A 23,992-nucleotide genomic window follows, 5' to 3' on the forward strand; every position below is an offset into this window, starting at 1 on the left:
AAAATACATTATTGAAAATTGTTTTCTTCTCATAATATGCAAAGTCCTTATGTTTAGGGAAAAGAATTTTTTAGATAGACTTTGTGTTTGAATAAAAAAATCTTAGGTTTCAGCTCAAGGACGTCTCCGCTACATCTTTATCGATGCACACACAGTCGAGTATGGGGGCATCTAGGGAGCATCATAGTGGACTGGCTTAATGGACGCCCCCATATGTAAAGTGCCTACCCTGCCACATGAAGACCCGTGTTTGGATCATTACACCAACATACAAAGCCAGGCAGAGCCTTGTAGGCCTGGGTCTCTAGCTCTGGGGACGCAGAGACAGTAGGGACCCCAGAGTTTGCTGGCCAGTGAGTCTTACTGAGTTGGTGATGCCCAGGTTCAGTGAGAGACCCTCTCTTAAACGAACAATAAGATGCACACACACCTAAACACACACAGAATCAATCAATCAATCAATAAGCAAACCAATCAGTGACATAAATAAATAAATAAATAAATAGATAAATAAATAGATAAATAAATAAATGTCAGACAGCAATTGAGGAAGACACCTCCACACACATGCACACGGGTGTATGTGTACCTACACACATACATGTCCACACATATGTGTTCAAACACACATGGACACAAACCACACACACAACAAATCACACATACATGCTCACACTCATACATGCACATAGACCATAACATACCAGCACATGCACACATACAATCTACACACACAAAGGAAACAGAAGACAATGTATCCTCCCATCATCCCACATAGCTTCTTTGTGATCTTCTAGCCAGTTTTTCACTAGGGGTACCCTCCACAGATGCATTCTGCATAGAACAAAAGTGTGCTCATTGTTTGGTTCTTCCAGGATCAGATATGTTTGAACCTTGCATGGTAAACATTGTGCTATAAATGCTCTTTATTTTACTCCAAAATCATTTGACCCTAAGTACAACAGGCTAGACAGATACTTCTGTTCAAGCCTGCAGAGAAAGAGTAAGTAGCTTTCTGGTAACAAAATTACACCTATGTTGCTGAATCTATTATACTTAAAATACTGTCAGGCAATAGCTACACTGTAGAGACAGCTAAGCAGGACTCCAACCAACAGCCTCACACAGTAGCTTGCTGATCACAGGTGCCCCACTTCCGTTTGGAAGGCCCTCTGCTAAACATCACTGCACTGCCTGGTGGACAGCTATTGATGTCTCCATTACAGAAATAAATGACTCCTGAAAGCCAAAAGATACAAATTTGAACGGCAAGTGGACCAAACCTGGTGCTTTTGTGGCTCACACCCTCTCCTTCAACACCAGTGCTCCGTAAACATGTGGTGAACAACTGAATTAGAGAAAAAACAGAAGCCTTGAGAGAGGGAGAGGTCCTTCTGACAGCGCTCAGTGAGGCTGGCACCCACATCCTGGCTATCATCGACAAAAACTACCTGAGAAGCACCAGAAATCTGATGAAATCTTGGACAGGGCAGGGTTCTCCCCTCCCCCACGCCCACAGCTGCCATCCCTGCATCTTGTGAACCATGAAATGACAGCATGAGGCATAGGGCAGCCTGTGGAGAGCTGATGATGACCAGGAGATGCTGAAGTGCAGACAGGGGCTCGGGTTCCTGATTCTCGTTCAAGAGCTAAGGGTGTTCTGCACCTTCTCTTCTGAATCACACGGCAGCAGTTCTAAGTAAGTCTGCAATGGAATTTGATAAGTTTATCAACACTTCAAACAGCTGTGACAACCACTCTGTGATGTGCTGAGAGATGGGAGGAAAAAGAGGAGGCACAGAACAGAGCCCCTCCTGTAGAGGCCAGGGTGCTGCTTGGTAAGAGGAGGTCAAACCCACCGTGAGAGTGGCTATTACTGAAATGTGTGCTCCTGCAAGAGGGGGTGGGACAGTTTGCTACATAAAGATCACATGACAAAGTGCATGTCATTAGCTATAATCAGCCACCACAATTTATGGATCAGATGATACCTACAGTGAAAGTTGGAGAGAGCTGAGTTCGGTGTTGGCAGGCTATCTCACGAACTCAGAGATGGGGGTGGGGCAGAGAGCCACTGCAGGCTCATGGCTTTGAGAAGAGAAACTGCCCAATGCAAACTGCTCATGTGACACAATGGAACACAACATTCTTCACTCAGATCCCTAAACTCTTTGGTGGAAGCAACGTGGCCATAGCCACTCAGGTCCATTCCAGGGTTCTGTCTGCTAGTACCATTTTACCGTATTTTCTGTGAGACATGGGTAGGCAAACTTCACTACTACCCTAAAAGAGTCAAATAAATTATAACATAATAAAATGGTTCATATATCTTAAAAGAGACATCTAAAATGTTATGTACACACACAGCAATTCAGCTGCTTCTATTTTGAATTCATCATCACACTAGATGTTAAAAAAAAGATTTATTTTTAATTATATGTTTTCTCTGTGGGGTGTGTGTGTGTGTGTGTGTGTGTGCGTGTGCGTGCGCACGCGCGCGCAGTGCCTGGGGAGGCCAGAAGATGACATCAGATCCTATAGCTGGACTTACACGTGGTTTTGAGGAATATGGGTGCTGGGAATCAAACTCAGATCTTATGTGAGAAGCAAATACACTTAAGAGCTCTTAAGCTCTGAGCCTTCTCTCTACCCCTACAAGTGGCTTCTTAAACTCTCAGCTCACATGATGAACACATGGGAACATGAAGAAATTACAGAGAATGTTGGGGGCAGAATAAAGGTACCCTGGCTCGCTCACTAACCCGGTGTGTAACTATCACTTAAGTGGGGCAGAGTAGAAAACGTGTGTGTGAGAAGCTACTGTTCTGACATCTTACACACTCCTCCACTTAACACTCTCAGTTGCACACAAGTTAATCAGTCCTACAAACCTCAGAGGAATGTGACCACAGGCAAGCCTTCCAGCTGTAACATTTATTCTAGAAGAAACAATAGGAGATGCATTTGGAGGGAGCTAGTTCACAGTTACTGACAGCATAGGAGCTCAAGTTTATTTTGTCAGTCAACAAACATCTTGTAAAAAGAACAACAAAAGCAAGGAAGGAAGGTTTCTCTATCCCCATGATGTCTCCCTCCAACATGGTATCTCTTTCACTACTTTCCCACTCCATCCCTGTTCCAGCTTGATCATCCCATTTCCTTATGTTCCCATCCCCCATCCCCTACCCTCTATGGCCCCTCTACCCCCAGTTTGCTCATGTAGATCTCATATATTTCCCCTTCTCAGGATGATCCATGCATCCCTCTTTGGGTCCTCCTTGTTATCTAGCGTCTCTGGAGCTGTGGGTTGCAGTCTGGTTATCCTTTGCTTACATATAGTATCCACTTACGAGTGAGTACATACCATGTTTGTCCTCCTTGGTCTGGGTTACCTCACTTGGATGATATTTTCTAGTTCCATCCATTTGTCTGCAAATTTCATGATGTTGTTATTTTTTTTTTTTACTGCTGAGTAGTACTCCATTGTGTATATGTGCCATATTTTCTTTATCTATTCTTTGGCTTGGGGCATCTAGGTTGTTTCCAGGTTCTGGCTATTACAAATAATGCTGCTATGAACATAGTTCAGCAAGTGTCCTTGTGGTATGATTGAGCACTCCTTGGGTACATGCCCAAGAGTGGTAGTGCTGGGTCTTAAGGTAGATTGATTCCCAATTTTCTGAGAAACCACCATACTGATTTTCAAAGTGGCTGTACAAGTTTGCATTCCCACCAACACTGGAGGAGAGTTCCCCTTGCTCCACATCCTGTCCAACATAAGCTGTCCTCAGTGTTTTTGATCCTAGCCATTCTGACAGGTGTAAGATGGTATCTCAGAGTCATTTTGATTTGCATTTCCCTGATGATTAAGGATGTTGAGAAATTCCTTAAATGTCTTTCATCCATTTGAGATTCTTCTGTTGAGAATTCTCTGTTTAGCTCTGTAGCCCATTTCTTAATTGGACTGTTTGGTATTTTGATGTCTAGTTTCTTGAGTTCTTTATATATTTTGGAGATCAGCCCTCTGTTAGATGTGGGGTTGGTGAAGATCTTTTCCCATTCTGTAGGCTCTTGTTATGTCTTATTTACCATGTCCTTTGCCTTACAGAAGCTTCTCAGTTTCAGGCAGTCCCATTTATTAATTGTTGTTCTCAGTGTCTGTGCTATTGGTGCTAGGGAAGTTCCCAGGAAACCACAAGGATGACTCCAACTTAAGACTACTAGCAAAAGTGGAGAGGGTGCCTGAGCTGGCCTAACCTGGTAATCAGATTGGTGAACAGCCTAACGGTCATCATAGAGCCTTCATAAAGTAACTGATAGAAACAGATGCAGAGATCCACAGTTATAGTGGTATTTTATTTGTACTGAAATGTGATTTTAATTGTATATTAATAAATAAAGTTGCCAGAGGGTCAGAGGTACATACAGGCAGTGATGAGGCAGTCATATGTTTGGGTTTACAACCAATGAGAAGGCAGAACAGAAAGTCTATATAAAGTTGAACAGACAGAAAGTAGCTCTCTTTCTAGAGGTCTCTTGGCTGAAGAGGCTAGCTGCAGGGTAAGGCTCTTAGCTCTGATCTCTTGGCTTTCTTCTTTGCATTGGTTCTGTGTTTCTTATTTAATAAGATGGTTGGTTACATCTACAAATGGCGTCCAATGTGTTGGCAAGAATTTCCACCTAAAACCTGAGTAAAAAGATTCTAAAATGGAGCTATAAACAGTTCCTAGTGGTCTCTTTCAAGTTAGCAGCAGCATGCGTGTTTGAGCTACTATGGCGGGTTCCTGGTGTGTGCGTTAGACCTACAGTATGGTGGGAATGAGGTCTCTGCAAGTGGCACATTAAGCTGCATTGTGGATTTAGCCTTTGCTAGTACAAAACAAAAAGTGATTTCTGAGCTACACGCTGCTTGGATAAAAGCATAGACCCAGAATGGCTGCCAGAGCTGGTGGTAAACGTACCACCCTCATGTTGGGAAGTTGAAGTGGGCGGGGCCAGCAGCCACAGCACCATTTGAGTCTTAGAATGCTGCAATTTAAAGCAATAGGCTCAAGGTAATATTAAAAATAAGCCACATAAAGATGGCTACCACACAGAGAATCTGGATTATGTTCTCTTTGATATTCATAACTGAAGAAAAATATTTGATTGCAAAAGCTGTTGAGTTATGCCAAAATGTATATTTTAAAGGTACTTTGACTTCAAAATTTGGCTGTAGGGATATGTTGCTTTGGAAAGGAGGCTCTGCTTTTGTTTCCACAGAAAGCCAGAGGCTATGGATTTGTTCCAGATTAAGATACATCAGGTTTAACCAGCCAAGACCCCCCCGAAAGGTCTCCGATGACACTATGGCCCAGATGATCCAACATCCAGAATGGTTTGAAGGCAACTGGCTCAGACAATACAGCCTCACGGACTACTCCATAATCCTAAAATTTTCTTTGTGCCCCCATAAGATACAGCACCCCCCACCCTTCAGCAGGAAGTAGTAAGAGAAGCTATGCCCAAATTCCCAAATTATATGTAGTTTTACTATGTTAAGGTTAAAACCTTCCTTAAAAAAAAAAAAGGAAAGGGGAAGTGCTGTGGGATGGTCTGTATGTCAAATTACTCTGATTGGTCAATAAATAAAACACTGATTGGCCAATGACTAGGCAGGAAGTATAGGCAGGACTAACAGAGAGGAGAAATAAAAGAACAGGAAGGTGGAAGGAGTCACTGCCAGCCACCACCAGGACAAGTCACATGTGAAGATGCCGGTAAGCCACGAGCCACGTGGAAAGGTATAGATTTATAGAAATGGATTAATTTAAGACATGAGAACAGTTAGCAAGAAGCCTGCCACGGCCATACAGTTTGTAAGCAATATAAGTCTCTGTGTTTACTTGGTTGGGTCTGAGTGTCTGTGGGACTGGCAGGTGACAAAGATTTATCCTGACTGTGCGCAAAGCAGGAAAACTCTAGCTACACACAGCCAAGCACCAGGCTAAGCTCTAGAAGTCCAGTTGAAGAGAAGGAAGAGGAGGAAGATTCCATGAGCAAGGTGCATCAAGATAATGATGGGGAAACTTACAGATACAAATGAACCAAGATAGTGGGAATTCATGAATGTTAGACCAACAGGTATGGAGCCTGCATGGGACTGGACTAGGCCCTCTGCATAAGTGCGACAGTTGCGTAGCTTGGTCTGTTTAAGGGGCCCCTTGGCAGTGGGAATAGAATCTATCCCTGGTGCATGAGCTGGCTTTTTGGAGCCCATTACCTATGGTGGGACACCTTGCACAGCCCTGATGCAGAAGGAGGGGCTTGGACCTGCCTCCACTGAATGTACCAGGCTCTGCTGACTCCCCATGGGAGGCTTGGGGTGGGGCTGAAGTGGAAGGGCTGGAGGGGAGTGGGAGGAGGGATGAGAGGGGATCTGTGGTTAGTATGTAAGATGAATAAAAAATTTCTTAATAAAAAAGTAAGTAAAACAAGCCAAAAAAGAAAGGAAGAGAGAGAGAGAGAAGAAAGAAAGAAAGAGAGAAAGAAAGAAAGAAAGAAAGAAAGAAAGGAAAAGAAGAGAAAAGAAAAGAAAAGAAAAGAAAAGAAAAGAAAAGAAAAGAAAAGAAAAGAGAAAAAGAAAACCATGCAGACTGAGATTTGGAGGCCAGGGATAACTGTGATGCCAACCCTTGTGGTCCAGGCCCCTCCATCTGCATCCTTCCTTGTAACTGCTCCGTCACTCTGCAGACACGTGGTTTTACGCTATGTCTGTAAGAACAGCCCATCTACTCACATGATGGTAACTGTTGTTGCTGTAAAGATGACAAGAGAATTTATTTGTAGCTTCTTTCTCTTGATTTACAGGCATTTTCAAAACAACTGCCAGCCAGAAGTGAGAGTCCATGGGAGCCCAGGAAAGTGTGTCAAGGTCCCCAAAGGACTTTCTATCATATGCTAGTAAACATCTGTCTTAAGAAGCAGAATTTTCCAGCAGGGATTCAAATTCAGCCCTTTTCCCTGGCACATGCCCTGCTCACTGTTTCTGTTGTCTGTGAAGGGGAAGAAAAAGAACGATCCACGCAGGGAACAGGAACAGGAACACTGTCTGCTGCTGGCTCTTCACCTGGGCTCTGATTTGGGGATTTTCACAGCAGATAAACAGCATAAAACGTGGAACACCTCTCAAAGGGCACTAATAAATTCCTGATCCAATCCTACTGGTCTAACAAGTTGCCTTTAGGGAATAATCTACAACTATTGTCTCTTCATTTTTAATCTTTTCACAGCTCAGCTCTTTTCTGCTGTGGATATTACTCTATGTAAATAAAACACTGATGGCCAGTGACCAGGCAGGAAGTATAGGCGGGACAAAGAGAGAGGAGAATTGGGGAAACAGGAAGAAGGGGGGAGAGACACTGCAGCCACCGCCAGGAGAAGAGCATGTAAAGAAGCCGGTAAGCCACCAGCCACGTGGCAAGATATAGATTTATAAAAATGGGTTAATTTAAGATATAAGAACAGTTAACAAGAAGCCTGCCACGGCCATACAGTTTATAAGTGATACAAGCGTCTGAGTGATTATTTTATAAGTGGATTGTGGGACTGCGGGGCTTGGGGAACCTGGAGAGAAGCTCTCCAGAAACACTTTTCAGTCTGATTTTTCACAGTGAACCAATCATGATATTTTTGTAGAAAATTAGACATTCCCTTTCAAAGCAACAAGATTTTTAAGGTTTTTTTTTTTTGGTTGTTGTTGTTTTGATTTTTGTTTTTTTATCCTTTTTGGTTTTTTGTTTCATTTTGTTTTGTTTTTGAGACAGGGTTTCTCTGTGTAGCCCAGGCTGCCCGAGAATTCACAGAGATCCACCTGCCTCTGCCTCCTGAGTGCTGGTTTTAAAGGCATGAGCCACCATATCCAGCTGAGAATTTTTAAGTTTTAAAACTGAGAAATTTGGAATAAAGTTGATTCACATAGGGCTGGAAAGATTGCTCAGTGGTGAAGGGCACTGGCTAATCTTCCGGAGGACTCAGGCTTGTTACACAGCAGCCACATGGCAGCCTATGATCACCTATAACTCTAGTCCCAGGAGCTCTGACATCCTCTTCTGGCTTCTGCAGGCACCAAGCACGCACACACACACACACACACACACACACACACACACACACACACACGGTACATAGACATACATGTTGGCAAAACACCCATACACATAACATGGTAACAATTTTAAATAATTGTTCTCTGGGTATTAATCTTTACAGTGAAGATACTGAACACCTGCTGCCTAGTGTGGATGCACTTACCCTCTCTTCCACCAGAACTGAGCACAAAGGTATACAATACTTCAATGGAATGACACTACCCTCCTGTTTTTAAAAATTCACTGTTTACTTAAGAATTTGCAGACATTTCCAAATAGGAAAGTAAATCCCCCTTCATCTGCTATGTGAGAGAGCAGAGCTCAGGGCTCTCTTCTGCCTCCAATCCTCCAGTCCATTCAGGAGTGTTGGATTGCACATTGACAGCATACCACAAATGATACCAGACCTGGTAGATCATATCCAATCTGTGCACTGAGATTCGAACATTTTAGAAAGTGAAGGATGATTTTAGAATCTGAAATCGGAGGGAAAACACAGCTACCACCTGCACCTGGATAATTCCCAGCGACGATTATAAAACTAAGTGCATTAAATAGAGTTCAACATTGCTGTACATCTGGGTACCTATCTGATTAATGACATGAGTGCTGACAGACAGTTGCAATATGGAATCAAATGTTTACACCCAAACAGCACATCAGTCATTTAGCCCAAATTTACCTTACTCCCACACAAACCTGGTGTCAGGCTCAATGTTTATTTCTGTAAATTATATTTTTAAAAAGAGAGCTCAACATTCAATTTAAGGAGTCTTTACTGTTTGTTTGTTTCCCTACGAACAAAACTTGATTGCATATGCCACACTATAGAAACTGAATGTCCCCACAAGGTCTGTATGTTAACAGTTTCATCCCCAGAATGGTAAAACCCTTCTGAGGCAGACCCCAGTGGGAGGACCTTAGGTCACCGGGGCTTTATGCTGAAGGAAGCTACTATGGGGCTCTGGCCTCTTCCTTTCTCTCTCTCCCTTCCTAGTTTTGACAGCTACATGCCAGTTCCTACCACAATGTTCTTCACAATAGCCTTAGAACCAATGAGACATTAGACCATGGACTGGAGTCTCCACAATTATAAGCCAAAGGCAACCTATTCCATTATAGCAGCCAAGAACTGATAAGCTCAGCACTGAGGATGATTCCATGTTCATCTAATTCTTGAATTGCTTTCAGTGTTTATCTGAGACATTTTCTACATCTCCCATGTCAATCACAACTTATTTCTGACTCTACTGCCTGACCTGGGAAAGTCCACTTCTACTCCACAGATTTCTTTCCCTGTTTTTCTCTCTGTAAACATTAATTTGCCAGCTCCCCACTGATAGACCTTTTATTTTATTAATAGTCTATGCCAGTTAGAAACAGAGCTTGCAGATTTTCCTCATTTTTAAAATTCACATAAAAGTGGATATCAAGAATATGTTTGTCAATAATTTCTCTTGAAAAATGACTGAATAACGTAAAATCCCCTTTTATTGTGTCAGAAGGCTATGGTCCAAGGTCTCGGGACTTCATGAGGGATGCAGCAACAATATTTAATCATAAAGTTGGTCACTACAAAACTATAGACTAATTCTAAACTGACAATCAGAATTAGAGAAACGTGTTTTTAATAAAGTTGTACTTTTCAAAATATGGTTGAACTGCATTTTCTTTCTCAAACAGACATGGCTGAAAGAAGCAAATCCAGTGTCCAGATGCCCCTCTGCAGGAATCAGATTGAAACTAATCATGGAGTGGCATGGCTTGAACTGTGTGGGTTTGCTGGGCTTTGCCTGAACTCTTTCAGACATCACAGGTTGTCACAAGTGCCCACAGAGGTCCAAGGAAAGCAACCGGGATACAAAAGCAATACCAAATTAGTGATCCCAACACAAACATGTCTGCACACAGAGGCAGCATGGATCAGAAGAAATGCATTTAGCAGTGGAAGAGGAGGGACAGGGATGGTGCTGGGCAGGGCTGAGTATGGCGGAGGGAAGCAGGGTGCAAACCTCCCAGAGGAGGAAAATTAGAGTGGTTAGAACTTTCTCATGTAACTTGGTCTGCTGAATAAGCCTCCTCTTCCTCTCTCCCCCTCCTCTGCAATTTACATGGTATGTATCATCTGAGATACCATATAAACCATTGAGATGATTTGTTTTCATCTTTCAAAACCTCTATAGTTTCATATTCCTCTAATTAAAATGGTAGCTATCACCTATAGGAAGTTGCATTCTTTTCTTTTCTTTCCTTTTCTTTTTTCTTTTTTTTTTAATTTTTGGAGAGAGATCGACTTTATAAAGCTGCAGAGGCCAAGCTTGGGTTTGTTGAATGAGGGAGCAGTTCTGTTTAAATGAGAATTAAAGACCTGGCAAGGTGTCTCAGTACTCACTTTCATATTCTCTATTATCTATCCACTCGATAACTCCAGAAACTTCAATCAGACTCTGACCAAAATGCAAGCACACAGTTCTTGGGACAGAATGATAATACCATCTGTTTCCATTCTTCTGTGGGCTCTTTCCAACAGCACAGGCCAGCATGCTCATCGCCTCCTTTATAGTGATCCTGACATGGTAGGCAATTGAAAAGAGCTCTTCCTGTCACCTGTCCCTTCCAAGCAAGCACAATCTTTTCAATTTGAAAAATCCTGAAGAATTCTCACATTCAATCAATTAAATATGAATTCTACAAGTTAAAAAATAAATCCAGATCTGTCCTGCCTTTTCGTGACCGCTGGGAAGCCATCAAACTCTTCCAACGGGCTGGATTTGGCACAGAGCTTCTTGTTCGCTCTCTTCAAGTGTTGATGCCATTTACTTTTAAAATAAATCTAAATCATCCCAAGAAATAGAAGCAACGGACTTGCTGAGCTTCCTCTGCACAATGACTTATCTAAGGGGATAGGCTGTCCACATCCCCCGTGAATTGCATTGCAGCCACGGTTGTTCAGGTCTAATGAAACAGCAGCCAGGTCCCTCCATTTTCTCCCAGTCATGGAAACAACGGAGAACCGAGAAGGAAGGTCAAATATTTTAAAACTCTTTGACACAAGGAAAATTAGCCAATGGGATGGAAAAAAAATACACACGCCAAATAATTCATTTCTGCAGATTTTAACAATCAATATGGAGCGCCATATGAGAGCTATGGCTCCGACAGTCTGAATCAATCAGGGAGATTGGCAGTGGTAAACGACACAGACCAATTTTTGTCATGCAACCACAGTCGGCTTTGCACTCTACGTGTAACCAAGGCTCACTCTGGTGATTTCCCGACACGCCACACAGTCCCTTCCAAGCTCTGCTTCCAACACATCCGAGGGCTTTTCTGAACCAAACCTGACTGCAAACCTTTGAAGACTGGCACACAGTCCTCAAGACGCTCCTTGTTTTCTTTCCAAAGGCTGCATCTTTAATACATTATATTGGGTTTTTCCCATCACACATGGAATGTGTGAAATTTCTAAACTCCTCTTCACTTATCTAAATGGAACGTTGGCAGCCAACAGTTAGCTGTTGGAGACTTGCTTAAAAAACGATCAAGCCCTTTCTAGATATGATTGCAAGAAGTATTGGTGCCAAGATAGAAATTTCAGTCCTCATCATACGCAAAATCAATATGTATGCTTCACCCTGGAAAGAAAGCTACCTTGGAAATAATTAATAAAACATCAAAGGTGCAAGCAACTTCAAAAATCCACATGAGACCAAAATGTTGGAGGCAATTAAAAGAAATTATTAATTTATATAAAGCGATACTTCCCTTTGAAAGGTATTTTTCAGATGTAAATAAATACATATACACACAGACGTAGCAAAGGGAAGACTGAAGTTAAGCTTGAAAACGTGGATTTAAAGTCAACGTTCTCAACAGCAACTCAGAAGGCTACATTAAACACATAGACTTTGAATATCCTTAAGAAGAACTTAGAAATATTTAAATAATATCAAAATAGAGCACTCTGAAAATTATATTTTTACTGAGTAGTCATGCAGAGACATATTATTAGAACTCAAAAAAGACTGTGTATCAAGGAGATCACGACTGCAGACTGTGGGGACAACACAGGGGACTCCTCTGGCAGTTGCATGTCACTGTCACGGTCAACACTCATGTTGTTACCATAGGTCCCCACTTAGTGGTGTATTTCTAAAACATGGACTTGAGAGAGGTGTCTGAGAAGTGACTAGTCAGGAGCATTGCGGGGCAGGAATCACAGTTCTAGATAGAAGGTCTGTACCCCAGTATGTGGGAAGAAGGGGCACACTTGGAGAAGAACCACTTCACAGAGGAGGCAATGTTCATCTATCTTTGAATATGAACCACAGGGATTGAGTTGAGGTTGTGCAAGGCTGCAGGCTGCATGGTGTGCAGGAGGGGGCTCAGTGGGTTATGCAAGGCTGCAGGCTGCATGGTGTGCAGGAGGGGGCTCAGTGGGCTATGCAAGGCTGCAGGCTGCATGGTGTGCAGGAGGGGTTCAGTGGGTTGTGCAAGGCTGCAGGCTGCATGGTGTGCAGGAGGGGCTCAGTGGGTTGTGCAAGGCTGCAGGCTGCATGGTGTGCAGGAGGGGGCTCAGTGGGCTATGCAAGGCTGCAGGCTGCATGGTGTGCAGGAGGGGCTCAGTGGGTTGTGCAAGGCTGCAGGCTGCATGGTGTGCAGGAGGGGGCTCTATAGGGATGAGATGGATAAGGTCTAGCTTGTCTGGCTTCAGGTGTTCAGCTACGTTACCGTAACTGACTATTGCACGTGTGTGCATGCACACACATGCACACACACACACACACTGAAGTCAATTAAAAGAAATTGCTAATTTATTTAAAGGAATACTTCTCTTTGAAAGGTATTCTTGTGCATGCTCATGAATGTGTATGTGTGTGTGTGTGTGCCTGTGTAAGGGTGGGCATGTGTGCACAGAAGTCAGAGCTTAGATGTGGTTCCTCAAGCACCATCCACTTTCTTTTTGACACAAGGATTCCCTCTAGCCTAGGGACTGTCGAGTCCCTAGGCTGGCTTGCCAGGTGTCCTTTCATCTCAGCCTCTCCAGCACTGGCATTAGGAGCCTGTGCCACACATCAGCTCATTGAGGTGGGTTCTCAGGGTTGAAACCAGCTCTTATGCTTGCAAGGTGAGCACTTGACTCACTGAGCCATATCTCCAGCCACACAGATTTACGTTGTTTACGATAACTAGCATTAGCACTGAGATAAGTAGGTCTGTAACAAGAGACAGGAGGAAGTGGGCTGCCTACTCCCACGAGACTTGAGGTAAATTGTTAGAGAAAGTGAGAACTCAAAGGAGGCAGAGGCCTTCATGTTTGGAGAGCCATTTTCCAGGCCCTGACACTTCCAGCATATCAATTTCAAGGAAGAAGGATATATATATATTTACTTTGTTGCCTAGCATATACATTGGCATTATATATCAGGTTCTTTTTATAAAATCTCAACCTCCCTAGCAATAAGAGGATGGCAAGTTTTAATCTTAGTAGAGTTTCTGAAGCAGAGACAGTATTGTCTTCAGAGCAACGATGTCTTGAGAGCCTCACCTTTTCCACTTATCCTTTTAGCATTTATCTCTTACATCTGAGGCTCAGCAAAATCTACAGTGACTCCCAGACGAGAACAGTGCCTACCTTCCACATCAAATCGTTGTATTAAATGTTACAACATGAAGTTAGACAAAACTATAAAAGAAGGTGAGGATATGTTTGACGTGACAAAATGCTTTGATCATAGAGTGTGAGTCCAAATGTTGCTTTAGAGAGGATTCAGCTGGCACCTCCTTTTTAAGGGTTAAGTAATGCCTTGACTTAAGCCAGGTTAAGTGGCTTGCCCAGTACCAGCTCACCTGCTGAAAGGATTGTCTGCCATGGTCACAAGGGACTGAGCTAATTGTTAACCCACAATTCTACAACTCTTCATTGAAAAAATTAAATCAAGTTGTCAAATTAAAACAATTTAAAGCTATTTTTCAAAGTTCTATTAGATACACAGCATGACAAAAATATTGATGTTTCTGAATTTATTTTTACTACATGAACTGGACATCTATTTATCCAGAAGGCTGCATCAATAATCCTCACTCTAATTATTCAATGATAAAGAAATAAGTAGTTTTTCTTCCTAGTTTGAAATCATTAATTAAAATCACTGTTCCTTTGGATCACATGTGTGTGTGTGTGTGTGTGTGTGTGTGTGTCTGTCTGTCTGTCTGTCTGTCTGTCTGTCAATCTCCTACCTACCGTCTCGTGAGGAAGATGCACTACTCATATTATTAATAATTTAGATGGTAAGGTAAAGCTGAACCAATTAACACTTTGTTTTGTGGTATCCACTTTTAAAGCTTATCTTTTCTATCTATCTCCTATAACTGATCTATATTTTACTAAATTATTAAGCAACTATAACATAACAGCCTTTGAGCATCATTGTTCCATGACAGAACAAAAAGCAACTGGTAGATAAACCTTCTGCACTTCATACATTTTCCTAGAATGTTACCTATGCTGTGTGGGTAGGACAAGCCTCAAAATTGTGACAAATTCCTTTAACTTTAGGAATGAATGTGTATTACTTTTTTGTCTGTTTTTCTAAAAAAAGAAAAATTCATCGAAATTTTGATGAAGTTATTGAGAAGGTAAATAAATGTGTTTTCAAAACCTATTTTCCTGAAAGGATACTGAATGTGTAAAATTGAAATGGTGTTAGAGAAACTGAAAGCAGCAAAGCCCTAATGCATTTTAGTCAGAAGTCGCCTTAAAACTACACAGTACTAAAGCACGGAGCTGTCTGGGAACATATTTAGTCTAGATTAATCATCCTATGACTGTCACGTTAAGCTTCACAAATAAATGTTTAACTTCTAATCCAAACTATTTGATGTTAGCTAAGTATAGCAGTTTTATCTCCCATGATATACAGGACAGTGTTTGCTCAACTCCCAGCATTCCTAGAAAGAAAGACCACACTTCTTAAACAAATGCAGCTAAGTTGTCCTTAGTCGCCGTGTGCTTTCTTGTACCCTCCTGGCTTTTTATCACCAGCTGGGATTTTTGTTGCCAGTTTCTATTGTCATCTGGAAACTTCACCCAGTACTTTGGACTTTGTTGGATTTCCCAATGTTTGAAGATCTGCTGGTTTGCTCTTTGAACTGTCAGTCACTTCTGTTGTAAAACAGTATCTGCTGCTTGGGGTCGGACCTGTGATTTGTGTGTGTGTGTCCCCACATTTCCACAGCTCTTTAGCATGCCATGAACAGATATTTATTAGGCAAATCAGATGCCCAAAGTCTTTACCTGGAAAGAAACAACACCGCAGCCTATCTGTCTGTCTGTCTATCTGTTTATATTACCTATCTATTATCTATTTCTCTATCTCTCTACAAACAAGTCAAGATTTCCAGAGAAATCTTAACCCTTTAAAGGAGAATTTCACATACTTGCATATATGTCTACAAGTTTGTATCAAATCAGCTGGCCTCTGGAATTATTAATAGTAATATGCCTATGACTTATGAGTTTAATGTTTAGGGCATCAAAGTAAAATGCAATGATGAATATAGAGAAATTGCAAAATGATCATTTTCTCTCTTTACCCTGGCTGATGGAGGAACCTTTGGAAGCAGAGTGGAACTCATTGGCTTCTGCAGGCTCCCTGGAGCTCCCAGTGCCACAGAACTGGGAATCAGAGAGGTGAGCTCTTTTCATCACTCTTCCAAAAAAAAAAAAAAAAAAGCTTAACGTCTGCGAGAAACTGACTTCATTTGATTTACTCTCCAAGACTGTTTTTTATTAAATATGTTTGACTGCTATCTCTAATTAAATGTAGAATTAATTTTGGCAAACTAACCACAGATGCAGTTTATGTTCAGTTTTATCAGACAGATTTATTTATAAGCTGTCAACTTCTTGAAAGACTTCATTTTGGAGCAGTTTTAAATTGCTCACAGTAGCTGTAAATGGGGCTACTGTTCTCTGGAACACTAAAGGAAAAGCAAGCTATAAATGTCCACTCCATCTGTGAGGAATCATAAAACAATCACATTCCTTGATTTTTTTTTCCTCCGTAGGACCTTTATTAAATTAGTTCAACTCAATTAAAAATAACTTCAAAAACATTTCGGGCCTTTTGTTTCATGGAATAGTTGGAACTCTGGGCACGGAACGCCACCCTTTTAACTAATCCCTTTTACTAAACGGAGGAGAATGGCAGCATTGTGACTTCAGACAGTGCCTTCAAGGGTCTCTACTGTACCGAATTGAGGTCACTGCAAGACAATGCCCAACACCCAGTCGCCATTCAAACATTCTTCACAACTCTATCAAACGTGTCTTTCTTCCCCCTGGCCCGCTCTCTCCCATGGCAGACTCAGAGGACAATGGCCAGGCCCCCAGCACCATTTATGGGCACCATATTTGCACATGACAAAGTCCATTCTTCTCCGTTTGCTAACCCCCCCCCCCCCCCCCCCCCCCCCCGCTTCAACCTCTTACAAAGAAGGAGACTGCAAGAGACTTTCCCACCATTACTGTTACTCAGACATCTCTGGTATTTAATGTGTTGTTCCAGGGCTGGTACCTGACGTTTGAGAAGCTCACTTGCTGTTTTCGGGGATTGAGGAACCAAGCGGAGAATTAAATACGGTCCCACTGTAGCCAGATTAGGCACGATGGAGCAGACGACTTAGCCCAAAGCAGAGACAAATGGTACAGTCGGAACCATTACACCTTGTACTCGACTTCACATCATCAGGACCATAAAGCGCACGGTGCGCCCATGCACCACCATGCCCTTGCCCCACGAGTACTGTTTACTTTTGCTTGAGAGTTTTTATAGCCACAGCTACAAACAAAACAAAATCAATTGCTGTAAATTTTCCTCACCAGAGTTACTCCTCCAAAGGAAGAGAGAAGTTGTGCCCACAGCATCTGCCTCTAAAGAACAAGAAACAACACACATTCACAAGCGGCATCATTGGTTGTTAGGATAAAGATTTTAATTTTAATTAAGAAAGGGATTTGCAGGACAATTAGTGAGATGTGATATTCTCTGCAAGAAACAGTGCCCTTATTGAAAAATGCCATCTGAGTCGGAGCAGGGCACTTAGTGACTTGTTTCTGTGGGTTTCTATAGTTAATGAGAAGAAAAATAGACAGAAAATGGAAATATCTCACCTGAAATGCAGAAACAGACGTTCTCAGCGGCCCTAACTTTCCCCGTCATTCACTCTTTCCATTCAGGTTATACGTATCGGCACCACCAAGATTTCAAGCGGGTAATCTGTGTGGCTTTGACAGGCTTTGAATGTTCTTTCCCCAGGTGTGCTAAGGCATGGATTGTTAGGCCCATGCCCCATCGTCAGTTTTTATCAAAATCTAATCATATGATTAATGATTCGGCACGGAACTTGCAGTTCTGTGGGATATGCTCGTATATGCACACACATATAAGCACACGTACATAATGAGCACTAAGTTTCTTCCAACCATCTGCTACAGCTGTGGTTCATGGTATAGAACACAGTACGAACCTCCCCAAACAGCTTAGAGTGCTCTGGAAAGATGTACAATCAAAGAACTGCCGCTTCACAGTGTGAAGGGCTATAGATACCACAAAACTGTAACACCCTGTTTGAGCTTATTTCCAAATCACAAAAGCCCAAAACTGTTGGAGGCACTGTGAAGACATCTTTTGCTGATTATCCACTCTCAACCCCAATCACAAGGACTCTGTAGGATGAAGAAAGATGCAGTTACCCTTGGACCAAGGTCTGGGGAAATCTCTACCTACAAGTACAGTATTCAAACATCCAATGTGAAAGGATAAAAGATTACAACAGGGAAGAATTAGTGGCCCACTTGGTTTCTAATGAGGCAGTTTATCTGTATCCAAGCAAGGGAGAGTTAGAGGATCCAGCCTCAGGTTATGTACTTGTCTGGTCTTTAAGTGCCGTCCTTAAGTACACTTGATTGGCAGGAAGAGCTAGGAACCCAAAGACAAGTCTGCTTCAGGATGTCACCAGAGTAGACACATTGCTCTTCACAAAAAGAAAGGGGAAACCTATGGAAGAGGAACATACCTGCTGGCTGAGACACAGGTGCCAAGGAGACCAGAGCCGATGTGGTCTCAGGGTGTCACACCTAACTGTATCCATGCCTTTTAACCATGTATAACTCCCAACTGAAGATAGCCATGTGACACTTGAACAGATACGTGGTGGGGATACGGAACCATGGGGAGAGCAGGAAGCAGAAAGTGCTGTGGAGTCAATAAAAGGCTAACTCAAAATACTCTCCCAAGATTTATACTGGGCATGTAACACAATACTCTGCATGTGACCCTCCAAGTGCCTGTTGCACTGAGATCACCAGAGCAATGGAGTGATCAAGTGTGTCTTGAGGAGGTTTCTACATCATGACAACAGAGCCCCTAGAGATGGGACTCGGGTCCTTACAAAAGGCTTGGGCCATGCCAAGAGGCAGCATGTCCTCAAGCAAGACACCATCCCTGAAATGGCGCATCCCTCTCCTGCACCTGATACTGACCCAGGCTGCACCCTTATCTTGGAGTTTAGGCCTTGGATTAGTCACATTTTTTTTTCATTGCTGGGATAAAGTATCGGATAAAAGCAACTTGAGTGAAGGCTTGGAGTGCTTGCTCTCAGTTGACGCAGCCCTCTCTGGGGGTGAAGTCATTGTCACAGGAGTGGAGTGGCTGACTGAATTGTCTCTGCTGTCAGAAACCCAACAGGAAGTGCGACTGGATCTGGGTGTCAAACCTCTGCAGGAGCCTCAGGAACCCTTAATCACAGAACCATCTCTCTAGCCATGTTTCATGAAGTTCTTCAGAGGGGATTTTTACTTAAGACAATTGCTTGATACGTTTTATTTGAGGGGCTGGAGAGATGGCTCAGCAGTTAAAAGCACTGAATGCTCTTCCAGAGGGCCCAGGTTCAGTTCTCAGCACTGACATGGTAGCTCACAACTCTCTGTAACTCCAGTTCTGTGGCAAAACACCAATGTACATAAAAAAACTAAAAAATTAAAAACATTTTATTTGAGAATACATTATGTATGAAAAGATTAGGAATAAAATATGAAGACTGTAAACTTCCCTTCACCTCTCTCTGAATCCCACCTGTTATGGTAACACTGGTATCCAGTTACTGTGACTTCAGACGTGTTCTTATAGTTTCTGCCTACAGCTCCAGTATGAACTCAGAAAGATCAATTGTCCCTTCGTTGTCCACTTGGCTTTTGTTGTTCATTGTTTGTTTGCTTTGGTTCTGAGGTCCTCATGTAGCCTGGACAGGACTTGAACTCTGGATCTTCTTGCCTCATCTCCCAAGTGCTACATCCTTGGACTGGTAGTCCTGTCATCATTAGCCCTACCATATCAATGCTCATTCTCCATTAATTACTATAAATGCTAATCTTACCTATAATTATCTTTGTGCCCATGGATAAGCTCTACATGACAAAAAAAAAATAAAAAAAAAAAGAGCTTTGAGGTCGTTCCATCCATGTCGTCAGCCTCACTAGCTCTCCCACAAGCCCTGGAGGAAGGGCCACCATCACACCTCTCCAAATCTGCACAGATCACCAAAACATCAAGGGCACTCTCCAAATTTATGATAATAAGAGCAGAGCCAGGCAGATCTCTGAGAGTATGAGGCCAGCCTGGTCTACAGAGTGAGACCCAGGACAGGCACCAAAACTACACAGAGAATTCCTGTCTAGAAAACAACAACAACAACAACAAGAAAAGCAACTGATATGGAAAACCCTATTTTGAACAAAGTAGTGTTTTGAATAAGAAACCCCTGCCCACCCCCCAATAGGCTCATATATTTGAATGCTTAGTCACAGGGAGTGGATGGAACTATTTTAAAGGATTAGGAAGCATGGCCTTGTTGAAGGAAGTGTGTCCCTGGGGCTGCGTTTTGAGATTTCAAAAGCATATGGCAGGCTGATTGTTCTCTCTCTCTCTCTCTCTCTCTCTCTCTCTCTCTCTCTCTCTCTCTCTCTCTGTGTGTGTGTGTGTGTGTGTGTGTGTGTCTCCTTGCCTACAGATCCAGATGTAGCTCTCTGCTACTTCTCTAGCACCAATCTGACTGCTATCATGTTCATGGCCACCAAGTTCCCTACCATGATGATGATGGACTAAGGCCCTAAAACTGTAAACAAGTGCCCAATTAAATGTTTTCCTCTAATAAGTTGCCTTGGCCATGGTGTCTCTTCACAGCATTAGAACCGAGATGAAGACACATGAGAACTATACGCAGATGAAAAGGGTGACTGGTTCCACTGAGCTGCAGCAGAAGCAGGGCCAGCCTGCAGCACCAAGCTCCCATGGACCACGGTTCATCCACTTAGCAGGCTCCTTCGGGCCATGAAAAGCACATAGCTGAGAGTGAGGTTCCTGCTCCAAACATTCCATGTGATCTGGACATGTTCCTTCACTTAGTGGACACAGGACTCAGCAGATTGCACACAACCATTGTTTCTGTTTCATAGAGCGAACCAAGCAGGTAACTCTTACTCTCCACCCAAATGCATTCCCACAAACACTGAGCATTCTACTTCAATTTAATCTAACCTGATCACATTTACATTTTGTTAATTATTTGACAATAAAATGCATGTGTGTTAAAGGTTGTATGTGACATAGGATAAATCTCCCATTTCTTTATGAAGCTACTACCCACTGTATGGACTAGGGCAGTATGGAGAGGGAATAGCAATGTTCTCAAATGTTCATAGTTGGAAGAAGAAAAGATTTTTTTATTTTGAAAAACAAATTCATGGTCATCAGCAGAAACAAAAAATATTTACTTAAAAATGGGCAAAGGAATCACTCTCAAAGTTTCTCTTCCTTCCACCCTTCCCTCATCAGATTAAAAACTTAGTAAGCACCTCGAGTTAGCTAAGTAAGTCCCTCAGGGAACACAAACATTGTAAGTAGTCCGTGCAGACAAGCATGAATATGCTGCAACACATCACACTCAGTAGTAAAACACCCCTGCAGCTCATTTTTCCAAATCAAGTTTTCTTTTGAGCACTAAAGAAAGCCAAGAGTATTCAAAATGTTTTGTCAAACATTCTACCTGTTTCTGTCTCCTGTGGAAGCCTTACTAAACACATTCAGCTGTTAAGAGAATGAATGTACTTTCCATGTTTTTCATTGTCAAAAAAGCTCTTGGGTTTGAGACACTTGGTGTTGGAAATAACTGAAAAGTCTGTATTGGGAATAATCAGTGCAGGCTGCTAGCAATGTGGACCCTTGAATTTTATTTCCTATGCAAAATGATCATAGAAACAACTTGGGGTACAGTGCCTGGTGTTGGAATGGACTGAAGAATGCTGTCACTATGGAAATCCATCTACTTGTCTACAAAGCAACCTTGAAGCTATAGACTCTGGATGATAGAATCTTGCAAGAACTGAAAGGGGAAGAGAGAGGGTGAGGGAGAGAGGAAGATGAGGAGAAGGAATAGCAGGGGGAAGAGGAGAGGGGAAGAGAAGGAGATGAATGTGGAAGAAAAGCAGAGGGAAGGGGGGGTTCAAAGAGAGCCCCAGCTTTCAGCAAGACAGCACAGCACATCTCAGCCTGTAAATTATCACCATGTCCAAATGCAAGCAGGGTAAGGCAGATCTCCAAACTCAATGGCCACATACACCCATCTTCAGCTCTGTCTCATGGTCTAAGAATATTTCTGAGATTGCCCATCAGAGTTCTAAGATCACTCAACAAAATGGCTTACAATTACATGTTTTTACAAAAAAAAATCTAATCATCTCTTTTTCTTTCTTTTTCTTAATGTTTTCAACACACATTTAATTAAGTCTTTGCTAAGAACTTCTGCATATGTCTTCACATGTTGGACATCGCTCAGGCAACAGCTACATGCAAAGCATGTGTGTAAAGACCATTGGATGAGTGGTCTTTTTCTATATTTATGTAGGTATATCTTATAGCATACATAAGGTAATATTCATGTGTCATTTTAGAATTATTTTCTAATGATACAACTAATAGCAATGATTATTGTTTCAGGAATTTCTGAGATTTTAATTATTGGGGAGTGAAATGTGTGAACACACAAGGTCACATTAACAAATTGTCAAGGAAAGATGTTGCATTTTCATTACAGACCCCACTGGCAGCCTGCATTCCAAAGTGTCATATGGAACAGAGACACCCTTCTGCTTCCTGCTCACCTCTCCTTCTGATGTCCCATTGCCTGCTTATTCACAGGCTGGAGCAAAGAGCCTGAGCTGCCAACCAGCGGGTATAACTGGCAGTGAAGACTTGAGTGTCCACTCGGGGAAGACAAATGGATAGCTCTACCAGCGTGACCAGGCCAGAGAAGGTCTGCATTTTAAATTTCAGCTGAGGGCAAACACAGGGAAAGCCCTTATGACTGCTGCACAGAGTGCAGTAAAAACAAGTCCCTTCCCCATTGTATGCTGCCTGATCATTGGGCTTATTAAAGAGATGCTGCCCAGCATTCACACATTGTCTCCTCTGAGAACAGATTTCTATTGTTTTTGTTGGAAATCTTCCTTTTAAGATACTAAGAGGGTTCAGTATTTAAACATAGATTTCTGTAAATATTCATAATTCATACCTTCATTTTATGTGAATTAGAGACACCAATAGAAACAGCTCTTAGGGTCTTCCCCTCCCAATCAAACTCACAGGGTCTCCAGAACAGCCGAGAAGGCTCTGCAGCCCCCCCTGTATTGTTCTGAAGGCTGAGTTTCTGTTGATATCCCACAATCTGTTGGAACAGCTTGGGGAGGCTCTCCTGCTTCCTCTGCAAGCACCAGGTCAGGACTTGTGCCTCCTTTACAGTTTAGATATACTAAATGTACAGATATGCCTTTTCATAATTCCCCCTGTATAAACTCAGGAATACTATCAACACCAGCCTCCTAGATTCAAATCACATTGCTCTTACATATCTTTGCAAATCTACCAAGAAACAAGAGCCAGATGTAGTGGCTCATGCTTTTAATTCCAACACTTGGGAGACAGAGTAAGAAGATTGCTGTGAATTCAAGGCCAGTCTGGGTGACAGAGTGAGAACTTGCCTAAAAAAAAAAAAGTGACCACAGATTTCAGGGAAAACATTGATTAAGAACACTGACTTTACTCTATTTTTTTGTAATTAAAGGCTTTTAGATAAGCTTTATTAACAACTGTCTGTGTGGTTATTTATGTAACTCATGGTAAGTTTTTATTTGTATAAGGGAAATCTGCTATCAACTGCTACCCTTTTGAAAGGTGAAACATTATAGTTATGCAGATATGGGCTAACAAACCTTCCCAAACTCAAGAAAAGATAATTAATTACTAGTTGGTGAATAAGAGGGAGCAGGTGGAAGAAGCCCCCAGTACTTGGTGATGAGAAATCTATGCAGATAATCTGGAGATCTGCTACTCCTGCAGACGCAGCCAGTATACTCAGCCTTTTATGTTCATGAGGACGTGCCTGGCACACTTCGGTCTTCCCGTCCACTGCTATTTCCCATCCTTTGGTTTCCACGTGAATACAGCCAAAGGCTCTGACACAAACACTTCATTTCGCTTTCTTGGGGTGAGGTGTATGCACCACAGTCAGTAAAGTGGCTCCCGTGCAAGCATGAGGACCTGGGTTCAGATGCCCCATGACTGCGTAAAAAGCCATGCACATTGTGCATGCCTGTAACCCCAGTTCTGGGGAGACAGAGATGGGAAGATCCCCAGAAATTGCTGGCAAGTCAACACAGCCAAATTGGTGAGCTCCAGGCTCAATGAGAGACCCTGTCTCAAAATTAAGATGGGGAGTGAATGAAGAAGACGCTGACATCAACCTCT

General features: G+C 42.4%; 1 protein-coding gene across 2 annotated transcripts in view; it reads right to left on the minus strand.

Moving 5' to 3' along the window:
• The window catches only part of Sox5 (SRY-box transcription factor 5), a 1,002,153-nt gene that overhangs the window by 496,010 nt on the left and 482,151 nt on the right, over positions 1-23,992 (minus strand). The window lies entirely within an intron of this gene.

Source organism: Peromyscus maniculatus, chromosome 3 (genome assembly GCF_049852395.1).
Source record: "Peromyscus maniculatus bairdii isolate BWxNUB_F1_BW_parent chromosome 3, HU_Pman_BW_mat_3.1, whole genome shotgun sequence".
NCBI lineage: Eukaryota > Metazoa > Chordata > Mammalia > Rodentia > Cricetidae > Peromyscus > Peromyscus maniculatus.